Source organism: Narcine bancroftii, chromosome 7, assembly GCF_036971445.1.
Source record: "Narcine bancroftii isolate sNarBan1 chromosome 7, sNarBan1.hap1, whole genome shotgun sequence".
Taxonomy (NCBI): Eukaryota; Metazoa; Chordata; class Chondrichthyes; order Torpediniformes; family Narcinidae; genus Narcine; species Narcine bancroftii.
Genome location: NC_091475.1, coordinates 96527569 through 96543832, shown reverse-complemented (window position 1 = coordinate 96543832; position 16264 = coordinate 96527569). Strand labels below are relative to the sequence as shown.

The window sequence follows — 16264 nt, the reverse complement described above, 5'->3', positions numbered from 1 at the left end:
GACAGTCCAGTGGTTGTATCACAACTGAGTCCCAGGGGAGCAGGGAGAGAAAATAGTGTCCATAACGCCAACCTGCTGAGTGTCCACAAGGTAGTTGGGAGAGAAAAAAAGTATAAGTTTACGAACTCAGGTGATCTGGTGGTCACCGTTGCCTCTGGGACTGTCGCAGAACAGGCTCCTGGTCAATTGTTGGTGGAGACGAGACCACCTGGATCAGGAGTAGTCGGGGAGGCCGGTGGTGCGGGCAAGGTGGTGCATGGCAGTGAGGGGGTGTAGGTCAGGGGTTGGTCCATGGGCAGCATGGCCCCATGGTTGATGGTGGGCGGAGGGTTCTGGAGGTGCCAGATGTGCCCATGGTGAGAGGCTGGGTTCCCACCAGTGCCAGGTCCCAAGTCGAGACGGTGTCTTCATGTCTATTGGCCTATGCCACAAAGGCTTTATGTGGGTTGGCATGGAGGAGGTGCACCTGCTCAACCAGGAGGATGACTGGTCCTCGAGACATCAGCCCATGCTAGCGGTGAGACTCCCATCGCCAATTTCCTGGGGAAGGAAAAGAGGCATTCTTGAGAGGTCCGGTTGGTAGCCGTAAGAGTGACAGTATGGCATGGAGTGCCTCAGGAAGGGTTATCCTGCCACTAATTAGTGAGCCATCCTTTCAACATAAGGGCCAGGAGGTCTGCCTTCCAGATTACCCCATTCTCCCATTCTACCTGCCTGTTGCCCCTGGGGTTGTAGCCAGTCATGCGACTAGATGCGATGCCCCACATTGCCATGTACTGGCCCACCTCCTCACTCATGAAGCTAGACCCCTGGGAATGCCGGGTATCCAATTATGGTAAAGATCTGAACCAGTGCCTTGATAACAGAGGTGATGGAGGTATCGAGGCAATGGATGGTGAATGGGAATCGGGAGTATTCATCTATAACCGAGAGGAAATAAACGTTCCTGTTCGTGGAAGGTAGTGGTACCGTAAAGTTGATACTGAGTTGCTTGAAGGGCCAAGTGGCCTTTATTACATGGGCCTGTGCTGGCAGAAGAAGTGCGTTGTGCACTCCTCACAGACCCGGCAGGACTCAGTCATAGTCTAGACTTCTTGGACAGTGAAGGGGAGATTTCGAGATTTCACAAAATTATATAGGCCCATGACGCCTGGGTGGAAAAGGGTGTTGTGCAGCACCTAAAGTTGGTTGGACTGTGCACTGAGTATCCTATGCTGGATGTTGTAGCTGAATGTGGCCAGCTCGATGCTCCAGCACAAGATCTTGCCATTTTTGATCTTGCCTCTGTGGGTGGTGCTGAACATGAATGCCATTATGCACTAGTCTGGGAGGAAGGCGAACCTCCTGCCTACCAGGTAGTGGTGCTAGTAGCGGACTCCTTCCACAATCACCTGGGCCTCTATTTCGATGAAGGAGTCCCCAAGCTCTGAGCCATGGAGAGTTCAGGAGGAAAAGGCCACGGGTCTGCCTCCTTGATTGAGGGTGGCAGTGAGGACAATGTCAGAGGCATCGCACTCCACCTGGAATGGGGTGTTTTCATCCATAGCATGCATCATAGTGTTGGTGATATCCTTTCTGATGCAGTCGAAGGCTGCTTGCACCTCAGCAGGGTGGGGAAAGGTGATGGCTTGGGTCAGAGTGTGGGCCTTATCTGAGAACTGGGGGACCCAGTAGGAGTAATAAGTGAAGAGCCCTAGGCACCTGTGAAGGGCCTTAAGCGTTTGTGGGAGGGGAAGTTTCATGAAAGGGTGCATGCATTTGGGGTCAGGACCGATGACACCATGTTCCACGATGCACTCAGGGATGGTGAGGCAGGTGGTGCTGAATACACACCTCCCTATTGTAGATGAGATTTAATGCCTCTGCCGTCTGGATGAACTTCTCTCAGGTTTATATCATGGTCTTGCTGGTCGTGGGTGCAGCTGGTGACATTGTCCCAGTATGGGAAGGTAGCTCTTAGATTATGTCAGTCTACCATATGATCCATCTCCCTCTGGAACACAAACAATCCATTTGTGACCCCAAAAGGGACCCAACAGAACTAGTAAAGGCACCCAATGGCAGTATACGGCTAATCCACAGCCTGGATGGGGAGCTGATGATAGGCCAACTTTAGGTCATTAGTGGAGGAAACCCTATAATGGGTTATCTCATAGAACGTCGGCAATATGTAGTAGTGGGTAGGAATCTAGCTGGGTTTACCGGTTGATGGCATTGCCCCCTTTGACCACCAAGATCTGGGCTTGCCAGGAGCTAGTGCTGGGCTCTATTGCCTCTTCTGCCAGAAGCCATTGCACCTTGGCCCTGAAAGCTGCACAGTAGCACCTACTTTTAGCTGCAATGGGCTTGCAGTCTGGTGTTAGGTGGTTGAAGAGGGAGGGAGGAGATACCCATAAGGTGTACAGTCAGTGGGTGGAGCAGGTGTGATTGTTAGGTTTGGCATTGTGGACAGTGAGAGGGTGGAGTGGGCCACCAAAGGCCAGTGTGACACTGTGGAGATGGCACTGAAAATCAAGAACCAGGATAATCGGAGCACAGAGCTCTGGCATGACCAGGATCCTGAACCCTTGGTAGGTTTCCTCCCCCCACCATAGTCAAATTTACAGAACAGCACCCCAGTGCTGTGATGGAGTGGTCCTGGGCTGCAAAGGTGATGGAAAAGTTTACTGGATGTACTTTGAGCGCCAGCATATGGATCACATGTAGGTGCATGAAGCTTCAGTACTACTGCATTTATTACTTTCCCATTGACAGTGATGTCCATCATTGAGTGCCCAGGTCCATGTGGGATGTTGTCCAACAGCATGGTGGATGCTCAGACTTCCTCGGGGTCTAAGTCACTGCTCCAAGCTTGTGGTGGAGACCTGATTAGCCAGAATGGTGGAGGCATCATCATTTGGGCAGCGTGGGTGTGGTACATTGTGTGTGCTAGCATGGGGTGTGACGGGTGTGACAAGTACACAGTTTGGGGCTGGGTGTACGTGCACATTCATTGTATTGTCAGGTTGGTGAGGCGGAAAGGACGTGTTCGGTGGGAGCGGATGTTGTCCGGTCCAAGATGGCAGTGCCCATTGGGTGCACATGACAGAAGTGTTGTTCGATGGCCGGGCTGGAAGTGACTTCACCGGTGTCTGCGGAAGTGATGAGCAGAGCAATGGCGCTGCCCGATAATCATATGTGGAGGTGCCCGGAGGGTTGAGGGGGGCTTCTGATTGGTTGTGGATAGGTACAGTGGTCCCGGCGGGTTTGGAGAGGCACACTTTGGCAAAGTGGCCTTTCTTACTGCATCTGGAGGAATGCGAGTTCCTCACGGGGCAGTTTTTTTATGGGAGCATCTGTCAGACCCACACCTGTTCCTGCAATACTTACAGTGGTGGGATGCATCAGCGGTGGTGATTGCTTCTCCACAGAAGGGGCCCTCAGTGCAGCGGTCATCTTCATTGGTCAAGTTGAAGGGGGTGGCAGGTGAGCTTCAAATGCTTCTGCAGGGTAGGCTGCAGTTTTCAGCGAGCGTACCACATCGTTGATGCTCATGAGGTACGAAATGCTTTCTTCCAGCAGTCTCTGTTGGGTCGGCCTTGATTGTAAGCCTTACGTACATGCATCCTAGATGAGTCGTTCTACTTCCCCCGTGGTCACCCCGGTCTCGGCCATGCATGGGCACACTAGTTCACACAGTGCCCCAAGGTAAGCCTCTACTATCTCACCCAGTTATTGTAGCCTGGTGCTAAGTAGGTACCTGAATTACAGTATGTTCACTGGGCTGGTAGATGTTTTCCAGAATGGCCATCATCACGGATTGCCTGGAACATGAACGGGCCCAGTTTCGTGAGCAGTACCATGAGTCCCTTCTGGTCTGAGTTGATGATCTCAACCTGAGTCCGACAATTGTCCCAATCGCATGCTTCCAGATCTCAAAGTGTGCTGGAGCTTCCGGGTAATGGGGGTCAATATCTAGCTTCTCTATGCTGAGAAACTTCTCCATGGTTCTTTAAAATTTAGCTAATTAAATTGTGGTGCACTGGAATGCAGACAAACAAGCACAAACAACAAGAGGCTGTACCACAGGTTTTAATTAGCTTAAACCTTGCACACAATGGACTACTTCACTTCTGGCTCCGTATACTAAGCTCCTGCCCAAGGGCCGGCGTGAGCCTTTATATGGGGCCGGTGATTGGCAGGGAGTAGGTGGAGCCAATCTCCCAGGTTACCTCCCTACAGATACAATGGGTTTCCCCCTGCAATAGGCAGGCAGGAGTGTGGGTAGGAGCAGGCAGTTACAGACTATCCAGTGGTTGTATCACCACACCTTCTTAATTGTGGAAACAGTTCCAGCAACTTTCCCCGTGAGAGCTTTGGCTCCATCTGTGCAAACATGTTAACACTTTTCCCACAGAATGACATTCTTCATCATGTAGTTAATAATTCAGTTAAAAAATTCTTCCCCAGTTGTGTGCCCTTGCAACATTTCACAAAGAAGCATATCTTCCTCAATATTCTTCTTGTACATATACCTAATGAAGACTAGCAGACTGGAAGACTTGTTACATCTGTTGATCCATCCAGATGTAATGAAAAAGCATCACATAACAGCAAATGACCTATTAATTCACCTTCTATGTCCTCAGCCAAATCCTTAATACATCTTGTATCAGTATTATTTGACATTTGCACTGCATCAGTTTTCCTGTTGAACTGCTCATTGAACATACACTTCACTATATCCTTTATACAAGGCTTAATGACGAATTTTCCATGACTGTGGACCTCTCCAGCAAAGGCAATTCAATAACTTACCCTCTAAGAAGCTTCAGTCACATTCTCATTCTCTGTCTTTCCCCTCTTTACGGTTTTCATCATAAGGGCTTTACTAGTGCCAAGTTAATCTAGTTTTCTTTTAAAGAAGGACACATCCTTATCTTTATGTTGGGGATAATTTGTTTCCAGGTGCCTTTTTAATTTTGTTGAGGCCAAAGAATTGTTACACAGAATTTTACCACATAAAATACATTGTGCATCTGGTGCCCATTTATTTCTGGCTGAGCTAAAACCAAGCAACAAATATATTTTGTCATACCTTTGTTTCTTTACACTTGATTTTTTTTTCAAATAAAGGCATCATGGAAGAATTTTTATGGAAAAATTGGTGACACCTCAGTACTTTCTTCAGATGAATTATCCTGTCTCTTATGTTCATTTTTAAGCCAACGATCCATGGTTCTTAATATAATACTACACACATTAAAAAAAATTCAAGGTTCATTGGCTGAAAATGGCATCTTGAGGCCTGACCTGTGTAATGATGTCTGCACCGCTGACGTCAGGCCTCAAGATGCCAGATTGTTTTGTTCATGTCGGGGCAATTGCTTGATGCTGTTGCAGAAACAGCAATTTAAACACACAGGTAAAAAGTAATTTAAATTTATAAAATTATTACAAGTTTTAGTTATTTTTTTCTCGGAACCCCTCCACCTTTCCACAGAATGCAGCTTGGGAAAATTAGAGATATCCAATCAGAAAAGCATCCATCCACCAACACCTGCTGGCTCCTATCACTAAATCAATTTTGGATTAATTTACCCAGTTTGTGTTGGATCCCATGTGCCTTAAGCATCAGGACAAGCCTTGTCAAAATCCATAGATAGTGTCTGCTTTTTTAGGTACCTTCTCAAAAAAAAAATCAGTCAGATTGCTGAGGCAGAATTTCTTCACACAAAGCCACATTGAATATCTCTGTACATAAAACCTATTCCTTAGGATTTGTTCCAATAATTTCCTTACCACTGACACAAGGTTTATATATCATGTTATTACTTGAATTATGTGATTCCAGATTTCAGATTTACTGTCTGAGTACCTTAATGATATTACATACAACTCTAAGATTCTTTTTTACTGCAGGCAAGGCAGAATTATCACTTATTGGTAGTGCAAAATATGTACAAATATAAACAAACTGACTGTGCAATACAGAGAGAGAATAAAAAATAAAATGCAAATGTAAGAATCCTTAAAAACGATAAATACTTGTGACTTGACTTGATATAATTATTTGTTAAATAATGTAAAATTTGTTGATACGTTAAGGAATCGAAACAATAATTGGATGTAGGATCTCTTGAGATTTGTATCATTGTAAATCACAGAGGGAAGCAAGAACAAGAGGATGAGTCATGTGAGGATGGACCCATCCGTGGGAGGTATAAGAGGTCTTTAGTGAATATTTTGCTTCAATATTCACCTGAGAAAATGACCTTAGAAATTGTCACGATGTCCTGGGGCAGTAAAGCATGTTGACATTAAGAAAGAGGATGTGTTGAAGCTTTTGGAAGTGTGAGGTTAGATAAGTCACCTGGAGCAGATTATATTTACTCAAGGCTACTGTGGGAAGATGAGGAAGGAGATTACTGAGCCACTAGTGATAATTATGGCATTGTCACTGGGAACAGGAAAATTCCAGAGGATTGGAGGGTTGCAAATGTTGTTCCCTTGTTCAAGAAAAGGAGTCGAAGTAGCCTAGGAAATTAGCGAACAGTGAGTCTTACTTCAGTGGAGGACAAACTGTTGGAGAATATCCTGAGAGACAATATTTACAGCTTTATGGAGGCATAATTTGACTTTGGAAGGTCATGTCTCCCAAGCCTGAATGAATTTTTTGAGGATATATCAAAGAACATTGATGAAGGTAGAGCTGTAGGTGTAGTTTATGTGCGTTTCAGTAAAGGACTTGAAGGCTCATTCAGAAAGTAAGGAGGCATGGAAGCCTTGCTTTGTGAGTGCAAAAATGGCTTGCCCAGAGAAGGCAGAGGGTGGTTGTAGATGGGTTCTATTTTGCAATAATGACAGAGACTAGAGATGTTTCACAGCAATCTGTTCTGCGACCCATCTGCTTTGAAATTTTTATAAATGACCTGGATGAAAAAGAAAATGGTAGGTCAATGGTCCTTAATCTTTTTCTTTTCACTCACATACCCTATGTCATAGGTGCTCTGTGATTAATAAGGGATTATTTAAGGTGGTAAATGGGTGGAAAGAAAATGTTTGAAAACCACTATTTTAATAATACCTAATTGATTCATTATGTGCATGGTTTCATAACTCCAAAGAAATGGGCCAATGACAATTTTACTCAAGCAAAATATTTCAGTAACAATTGGGTCTAGAGCAGTGATTCTCAACTTTCACTTCCCACTCAAATACCACCTTAAGCAATCCCTTACTAATCACAAAACACTAATGGCATAGGGATTACTTAAAGTGGTATGTCAGTGAAAAAAAAGGTTGAGAACCACTGGGATAGGTTATTAAGTTGGTAGATGACACCAAACTGGGTGGTGTTATGGATAGTTTTCAGATTTGTCAGCTCGAAGGATGCAGAGTTGGGCTGCGAAGTGGTGGATGAAATTTAACTCAGAAATGTGCAAAGTGGTTCATTTTGGTAGGTCAATTTGAAGGCAGAATACAATTTTAATGGGAGAACAAACTTAGAGATTTTAGGGTCCATGTAGGACACTCAATGCTACTCCATATGTTGATATTATCTTTAAGATGATGGACGGTATGTTGGCCTTCATTAATTGTGCAATGGAGTAGACCCATACAGATGAGCACCAAATCAGGCAACAATTGCCTGGAGAACTTATTGGGTGAAGACCTAGCCACACCGGAGCCCACACTGAAGCTAGTCAGCTCCCTGAGGCATGGCATCATGGTGGATTGGGAATGGGTGGAAACTTTCTTGGCTCACATCTTCCATAGGGCCATGAGGATCCTCCCCAAAGAGCATGCCGTGATGGTGGCTGACCCTTTCCTCAGCACGGCCTGCAACAGGGAGAAGATGGGTGAGATTCTCTTATGACTTTCAGCACCCCAGCTGTGCACAATGGCTACCAGTCTGCCCTCGCGCTCTACTCCTACAGCCACACCACTGGCTTGATGGTGGAGTGTAGCCACAGAGTAACCCACATGGAGCCTGTATACAAAGGATTCATCATACCCCCTGGGATGACCAGGGCCAACTACAGTGGCACTGATCTCAATGACTATCATCTGAAGCTGCTCAGTGAGGTGGGATCACCAGTTCACCAATGCGGGCTCCACATTAAAATGAAATTCTGCTACACCTCAGTCAACTTCGAGGAGGATCTCAGCCTGGACTTGAACGAGCACCTGATGGAATATGAGCTCCTCAATGGCTACATCATCATGATGGGGAAGCAGAGATTCCGCTGCTTGGAAGCACTTTTCAAGCTCTCCCTAATGGGCTCCAAGGAGCCCAGAGACCTTTTCCTGCCTTTGCACACCCTGGAAATGCACGACAGCACTTCAAAGGCAACATTAACAGCAACATCCTCATGTGCAGGGGCTCCACCATGTTTGACAGCTTCTCAGATCGACTACAGAAGGAGATGGACAAGATAAATGCATGAACCCTGTCATGCATTGCATCCATGAGAGGATGTACTCGGTCTGGCTTGGATGCTCCATTATGGCTTTCGTCCAGTCCTTGCAACAACTCTAGGTGCACAAGAGAGAATATAGTGAGAGAGGCCCATTTGTCATTTATCACAAGTGCTTCTGAACCTATTTGTTGGAACTTTAGGAGCATATTTTAAAACTGCTCTGATATTCAACCAAGTCTCATTTAGTTTATCGTGAATTCTACCAAATCTCAATGCCACTTCTTTTAACATAGCTGAACATAATGAAACATTTCTCAACATTTAATTTTTCTGCATTATTTGTTTCTGTAAATGGGCAAGTGTAATTTATTGAACGAGAGCCACATTGATGCCATTCTATGTTAGTCTCTCACTCTGAGCAGAAGTAGTCGGCAAGAATACACAGCAAGAGCCCAGTGTTACCTCAGGCACAGGAAGGAAAGGAGCAGGACAAGACTATTGCCCTTCAAGCCCTCTATTCATCCTGTTCACAAGAAAAGTGAAGCAGGAGTAGCCAAATAAATACTGGGGCACACTGCTTAAGCAGCCTTAATTTAGACATACAGCATGGTACAGGCCATTTCAGCCCATGGGTGCCACCCAACTTACACCTAATTAACCTCTACCCACCGTATGTTTCAAATGGTAGGAAGAAACCAGAGCCCCTGGAGAAAACTCACGTAAACATGAGGACAATGTACAAAGTCCTTACAGACAGCACAGGATTCGAACCTTGATCCCGATTGTTGGTGCTGTAAAGGCATTGTGTTAACAGCTATGCCATCTGTTTCTGTATTACATATATATATATATAAAATAAAGCCCGCTGTGATTTCACAGCTGGGGAATCTCAGGACTAAGATGTCCTGGAATGCCAGTAATCAATCCCGAGGCTCCAAATGTCATTGGCTTCTTAGCATTGTAGAAATGATGATAACCAGGTTTTTCCTCTGACTGTTGAACTTTATAGACATAAGTCTGTAATTTACTAAAGAAGATAGTCCCCTCATGTAATCAGATGATGCCCCTGCAATAAGTCTTTAGATGTAATATTCTATTTTCTTGAGTGTCTATCTTTGTGGTAATATCCATAGAGCTTATTAGTGTTTTTTTTTCAGCAACATATCTGTAGAAATACAAATTTACAAAATCTTATGTAATATATTCCTTGTAGAAACAAGATTTAAAATGTATTGTCAGAATACATACATGACATCACATACAATCCTGAGATTCTTTCTCCTGAAGGCGAGGCAGAATTACCACTTATTGATACAGGTACACAATCCTTTATACGGACATCTAAAATCTGGGAAGCTCAAAAAACCAGCATTATTTTCCTGGTGCTCGTACAGTGGAGGGAGAGTGAGAGAGAGAGAGAGAGAGAGAGAGAGAGAGAGAGAGAGAGGGAGAGAGGGAGAGAGGGAGGGAGAGAGGGAGAGAGAGAGAGAGAGGGAGAGAGGGAGGGAGAGAGGGAGAGAGAGAGAGGGAGAGAGGGAGAGAGAGAGAGGGAGAGAGGGAGAGAGGGAGAGAGAGAGAGAGAGAGGGAGAGAGAGAGGGAGAGAGAGAGAGAGAGAGAGGAAGAGAGAGAGAGAGAGAGAGGGAGAGAGGGAGAGAGGGAGAGAGAGAGAGAGAGAGAGGGGGAGAGAGAGAGAGAGAGAGAGAGGGGGAGAGAGAGAGGGAGAGAGAGAGAGAGAGAGAGAGAGAGAGAGAGAGAGAGAGAGAGAAAGACAACAGCGTGACTTGGGTGGGCGGAGGTGGGGAGAGGGACAGAAGCATGACGACTCGGGTGGGCAGGCGGGGAAGAGAGAGATGGCAGCACGACTCGGGTGGGCGAGGAGGAGAGAGATGGCAGCGTAACTCGGGTGGGTGAGGGGGAGAGAGAGACAATAGTTCAGCAGTGCAACTCAGGCAGGTGAGCAGGGAAGAGATGGCAGCGCGACTCGGGTGGGCGGGTAGGAGAGAGAGAGAGATGGCAGCACGACTTGGGTGGGGTGTGGGGGAGAAACAGCAGTGTGACTCAGGTGGGCGAGGGGGAGAGAGACACCAATGCGACTGGAAGGGGGTGAATATGGGAGCAGAATTCGGATGGCTTAAATCTGGGGCAGTTAGCTTTTGTTCTGAAATCCATAAAAATCCGATATTCAGAACACAATGTCCCCCAAGGGCTCCAGATAAAGGATTGTGTACCTGTTCTTTCTTTTCTTTGGCTTGGCTTCGCGGACGAAGATTTATGGAGGGGGTAAAAAGTCCACGTCAGCTGCAGGCTCGTTTGTGGCTGACAAGTCCGATGCGGGACAGGCAGACACGATTGCAAAGAAAACCCACAATATACACATGTAAACAAATAAACAAATGCAAATAATTGACTGCAATACAGAGATGAAAAAACAAAGTGCAAAAATAAGAGTCATTGAATGAGCCCCTAATTGAGTTTGTTGTTTAGAAGTCTGATGCCAGATGTTCCTGAACCTGGTGATGAGGGTCTTGTGGTGCCCATACATCTTTCCTGATGATAGCAGCAAGAGGTGGCACGGTTGGCATAGCGGTTAGTGCAATGTCTTTATTATGCCAGTGATCAGGACCGGGGTTCGACTCCCATGCTGTCTGTAAGCAGTTTATACATTCACTCGATGTTGGCGTAGGTTTTCCCCGGCGGAAAACCCCGGAAGGTTTTCCTTCCATCATTCAAGATATACCGGGGATCCAGGTTAATTGGGTGTTAATTGGGCAACAGGGATTCGTGGGCCAAAATGGCCTGTTACCATGCTAAATATCTAAATTTAAATTGAAAAATAATTAAAATTTAATTTGAACAGAGCATGATCAGGGTGGTGCAGATCCTTGATGATTGCTGCATCTCTCTGATAGCAGCATTCCCTATAGATGTTTTTGATGGTGTAAGGTAAAACATCATGAGATGGGAATGTGTAGGGAGTTACCCTGTACAGGGCAGTAACAAGAAGGGGAGGTGTCCTTGTACTCCTGTTAGGTAAAACATCATGAGATGGGAATGCACAGGGCTGTAACAAGATGTGAATGCATCCTTGTACTTACAAGATAAGAGAGACATTGATGGATTGAGAGGCAGGAAGCTAGCAGGGAAAGGATAGCAACAGTTTTAGTCATTGGACAAGTAATGATATGATGATGTTCTAAGCACATATCCAAGGGTATAAAAAATCACCATTTTGCTGATAACGGCAGAATGCATTCTCCGACTAACATGGTTAGTCGCAAGTGTTACAATCCGGTAATAAAGAACAAAGAACCCTGATTTCGACTCAGCCTGGTGTTTGTCTCACTCATTCATGAACAAAGCAGACCTAACAATGGTGGAGAGTGTTTTGCCTGTGATGTTCTGGTCTGTGTCAACAACCTTTTGCCGGGGGTATTGGTTGTCCACATACCAGAAGGTAATGCAGCCAGTCAGCACTCTTTCTCCACACCAGGGTTCGTAATGTCATACCAAACCTCCGCAAACTCCTGAGGAAGTAGAGGCACTGATGTGTGTTGGGTCTAGGAGAATCCACTGAGATAGTGATTCCCAGGTATCTGGAATTTAGTAAAAACATTCAACTGCTTTCTTGATTGTTTCCTTTCTCATCTATTGTATATGATTTTTTTTGTGGATGATATTTTGAAGAATATTTGGTGATAAAACAAACAAAAATGACAAATGTTTCAGAAAAATCGGTCACTTATTTATCAGACTATAACTACAATGTCAAAGTGTTCCATCATAAATCTTGATTTAACAAAAAATATCAATAACATGACAGCACCAGAGGCCTGATTTGTGCAGTTGGATGTTATTGCTTTCAAAGCAACACAAAATGGATCATCTGTACTCCGTTGAATCGAACTACTACCTTTGAATCACAGAATCAAGCAATAGAAAAGGGGGGGGGGGGAGGGTGCTGGTGCAACAGACTGTACTGACTCCTTGGAAGAGTGACCATTTAGTCCATGTAATTCATTCTTTCTTAGCAGCGATGCATTGCGTATCTTGCTTTCTCAAATCCTTTTTTTGGAAGTTATTTTGATTGTGCTTCCACCAACTTTTCAGAAATACATTCCAAATTATAGTGTTTTCTGGAAGTACAAACATTTTATAATTTCCTCACTATTTCTTTTTTTAAAAATTATTTTTATTTATAAATTTTAAACCATAGTAATAGTTACATTACATTCAATCCTAGAAATTATTTCAAAAAAATTATACATGTGGTACATATCATCCAACCCCATCAACCCACTCTTCACCTCCCATTCTCCCCAACTTCTAGAAAAAAAAGAATAGAAAGAAAAATGAAAGAAAAGAAAAACTGGAAGATGCCAAGAAAATAAAACATTTATACCATAAAATCTATTGGAGGTTACCAAGAAGTGAGGTCTTCAGAGAGTCTATTAAACATGCAAACTCAAGCCTTGTAAATATGGGCACCATATTTCCAAAATCTCCTCATTACTTCTTGAACCAATTGTTTAAAATCTCTTTCAACTCCTTTCTCCTCTGTCATTTACATCAGGACACCAGGTCTCTTGAATGATGGTTTGTGTCAGATTATTTAGCAAGGACTTACTAGATCCCAGAATGGCAGGAAGCCATTAAGAATGAATCTAATTTGTCTGGTTATGTTAAAATGCCTCAAACCCAGTTTAAACATTATCATGATTACATTTGTTACCTTCTTTTACCATGTTTTCATATTCAAAATGCAACAGAAGAGTGGTAGTTTCCCTGAGATATATAGAAAGCATGCAAAACTAAACATTTCACTGAATCGCACTGCACATTACAAAGAACTAAACTAAATAATAAACAACAATTATATTTAACTGACCATAATTATAACACATTACGTAATTTAGAAAGTTATAAGGCTTTTCCGTCAACATATTTTGACATTCAAAAGTGAGATCTAGAAGGATTAATCAAAAGTGAGATCTAGAAGGATTAATCTGTATTAGATTTCAGCGTTTTTATTCTGTTAAAGTGGTACCACTGATGCTTTGCTCACAAGGCTGACTTTTGTCTGGGAATACTTGTGCGGTGGTAGTACTTTAGCACCTGCAGGAACTGTCAGCAAGGTCATCCATGAAAGGAATCCAATTAAACAGGTCAATCTTAAGTTATGTAACATATCTCACAGCTGTGGGGTAGGTCCTTTGATATCAGTACACTGCCATTTAAAGTAAGTGTCATATTTTACAGTTGTTGCATTCGGTTGTTCTGCCTTTGGGAAAGAAATGTCCAAAATTAGAATCCACCAATAGTTTCAAGTTCAGTTGAAGGAGCAAAAGAAAGTCAATTCAGACGTTTGTGCTTCAAGCTTTGATTAGTGGAGATGTTAGGGCAGAAATTCAAACTGACACAATTCACTGCTGGTATTACATTTTCATGCATGCTATTTCTGATCAGGCTTCTTGCAGTCAACATTATGCAAAGGAATCAAATACTGCTATGCCAAGTAATTCTAATGATCAAAATGTCTACTACTTTTGTATTCATTTTTGAAGTAAAATTTTCATGAATGTTAGTTATATCTAACTGTATTTTATTGGTGGAAACCAATGGAAGAATTCACTGGAAAAATTAAGATGGTTCACTTGTAATAAAATTGTTTCTTATTTTAGTCATTAAATGTTTTGGAGAGAAGACAAGTAAGGACAATAAAATGGACAGTAAAAAAACATTTCATTGCAAATACAGATTTTCAAGTGCCTTTATATTGAAATGGTAACTGGTAACTTCAATTATTCTTTGATAATTTACATCAAAGAATAATTTTTAACTTGGATCACACAGCAAGATGATGCAACCTTTTATGAATTTAACACCAATCGCCAAGTTATATTTTTTTAGACTGGAAAGAAGGTCACAGTTCAGATCTCCATGGAAGGGCATGGGTTTTCTTAATGCACTGTATATTAAACATGTGGATATTGCAATGATATATGGAGGTTATTGCTAACAATTTCACTCTTCCCATTTCTAATGTTTCCCTGCAATTAGAATATGGCTCATTTTCCAACCAGACTGCTAGCTATCATATTAACTTGCCATACTATTGTGTGGAAAAGGAAAAGAAATAGCAATGTTTTCAACATAATTCAATATGATTCCTGCAAGCCAACAGTATACTCTCCACTTCTCTTCACATTTTGTTTCCTGGCCACTTGCTCAGATCTAACAAACCACTGGGATATTTACTACCAAGAATGAAGCTTCAAATGAAACATCCAAACCATTGCCATGGCCATTATCTTTCGTGCAACATTATACCATCCTTGATCTCAGTCACATCACTATCTAAACTGATGTTTATATTACTGGCAACTTAAAATTAAAATGTTCTTTTAATCAATCAAATGCCCTCCCTTTGCACATCCACAAATTTCAACCTGTCCAAACCTAAACTACAATTTATACACCTGTGCTCACTGGTTTATCATCTCTTTCCAGATTTTCTTTTTCACTCGTAATCCATTATCCCAATTAATTTTCTGTCCATTGGTTGGTCAAATCCAACATGGAATACAATAAATTCCATTCATATGACACCTTTACATCTCTAAACCTATCAAGAGATATTAAATTAACATTTGTACATACAAATATAGAACAGGAGTGGGCCATCTGGTTCAATGAGCCTTTTCCGTTATTCTAAAGGATCACAGCTGACCTGATTATTTCAATACTACATCCACACCAAGCCTGGCATGGATCACTTTGTAGCTTATAAATAATTAGTCATCCTCAGACTTTAAAATATTCGAAGACAGGGTTCACTGCCCTGTGAAATTGAAAGTTCCAAGGGCTCATGAGCTTTTGAGAGAGATTTTTTTCAACATTATTGTCTTAAATATACAATCCTTTATTATTAAAGAGTGCCCCTAAGTTCTGGATAAGAGAAAACATCCACCAGAAAAGAGCTTGTTTGAAGAGCTAGGTGTCAAGGTGTGCCTTATTGGAGGAAAAAGAGCCCCAGAGTTTAGAAGGAATGACTGCAAATGGCTGAATGATTAACATTAGGATTGGGCAAAATATCAGAAATGTGGTTTTAAAGTTAGAGGAGGTTACAAAAGTAAGGAATTTGGGAGGGTCTGAAGATGTTGCATATCTGACACAAAGTAAATGCATGTGGCTTATCAGAGAGGCATTGGTCAAATTAGCTTCAGTTCAAAGTTAGGCCAAGGACAGCAGAGAAATGGAAGAGTTCAGATTATGGAGGAATAAAATGGAAGGTGGGACAGGTGTGCTCTGGAATAGTCTAATATAGAGACAACATTATCATGGACAGTGGTTTTGACAGTAAATGTATAAAAGTATTTTTGGGAAATTGGTGTTTCCTGTATTCTATCTCTGTGCACTGGCTTTCTGTGCAGTCTTTCAATAGTGTGGCCTACATTCTTGGAAGGTTCTGCTCTGCAGAACACCTAATCATTTCTAAAATCAAGTTCCATATTTCTGACTAAAATTTTAATTACCACTGCTGACTCAAGATTTATTCTTTCCCTTTTTAAAAATGATTTTCTGTTGTATGTTCTTTTTTGCCTTTCTGAAAAAGACTTTGGAGAATTTTTACATCAAATGTGCTATATGAACTCAAGTGCTTGAATTAAGTCTCCTGGAGCTAAACATAAAATGGCATTGATTGTAGTTAGGGAAAAGTCAGTGGTCCGAGCCAGTGCGCCTGTCAACTCGAGGCAAAAGGGGAAGATCTATTCATATTAAAGAGACGAGGCCAACATTCAAACTCAAACTGGACCTGCTTGACAATTCCAGAGAACAAAAGCAAGCCAACAGGTGTCCTTAT

General features: G+C 42.8%; 1 pseudogene; it reads left to right on the top strand.

Moving 5' to 3' along the window:
• Window positions 1-756: 756 nt before the first annotated feature.
• Window positions 757-8581, top strand: LOC138740026 (actin-like protein 7B; annotated as a pseudogene).
• The last annotated feature ends 7683 nt before the right edge of the window (window positions 8582-16264 follow it).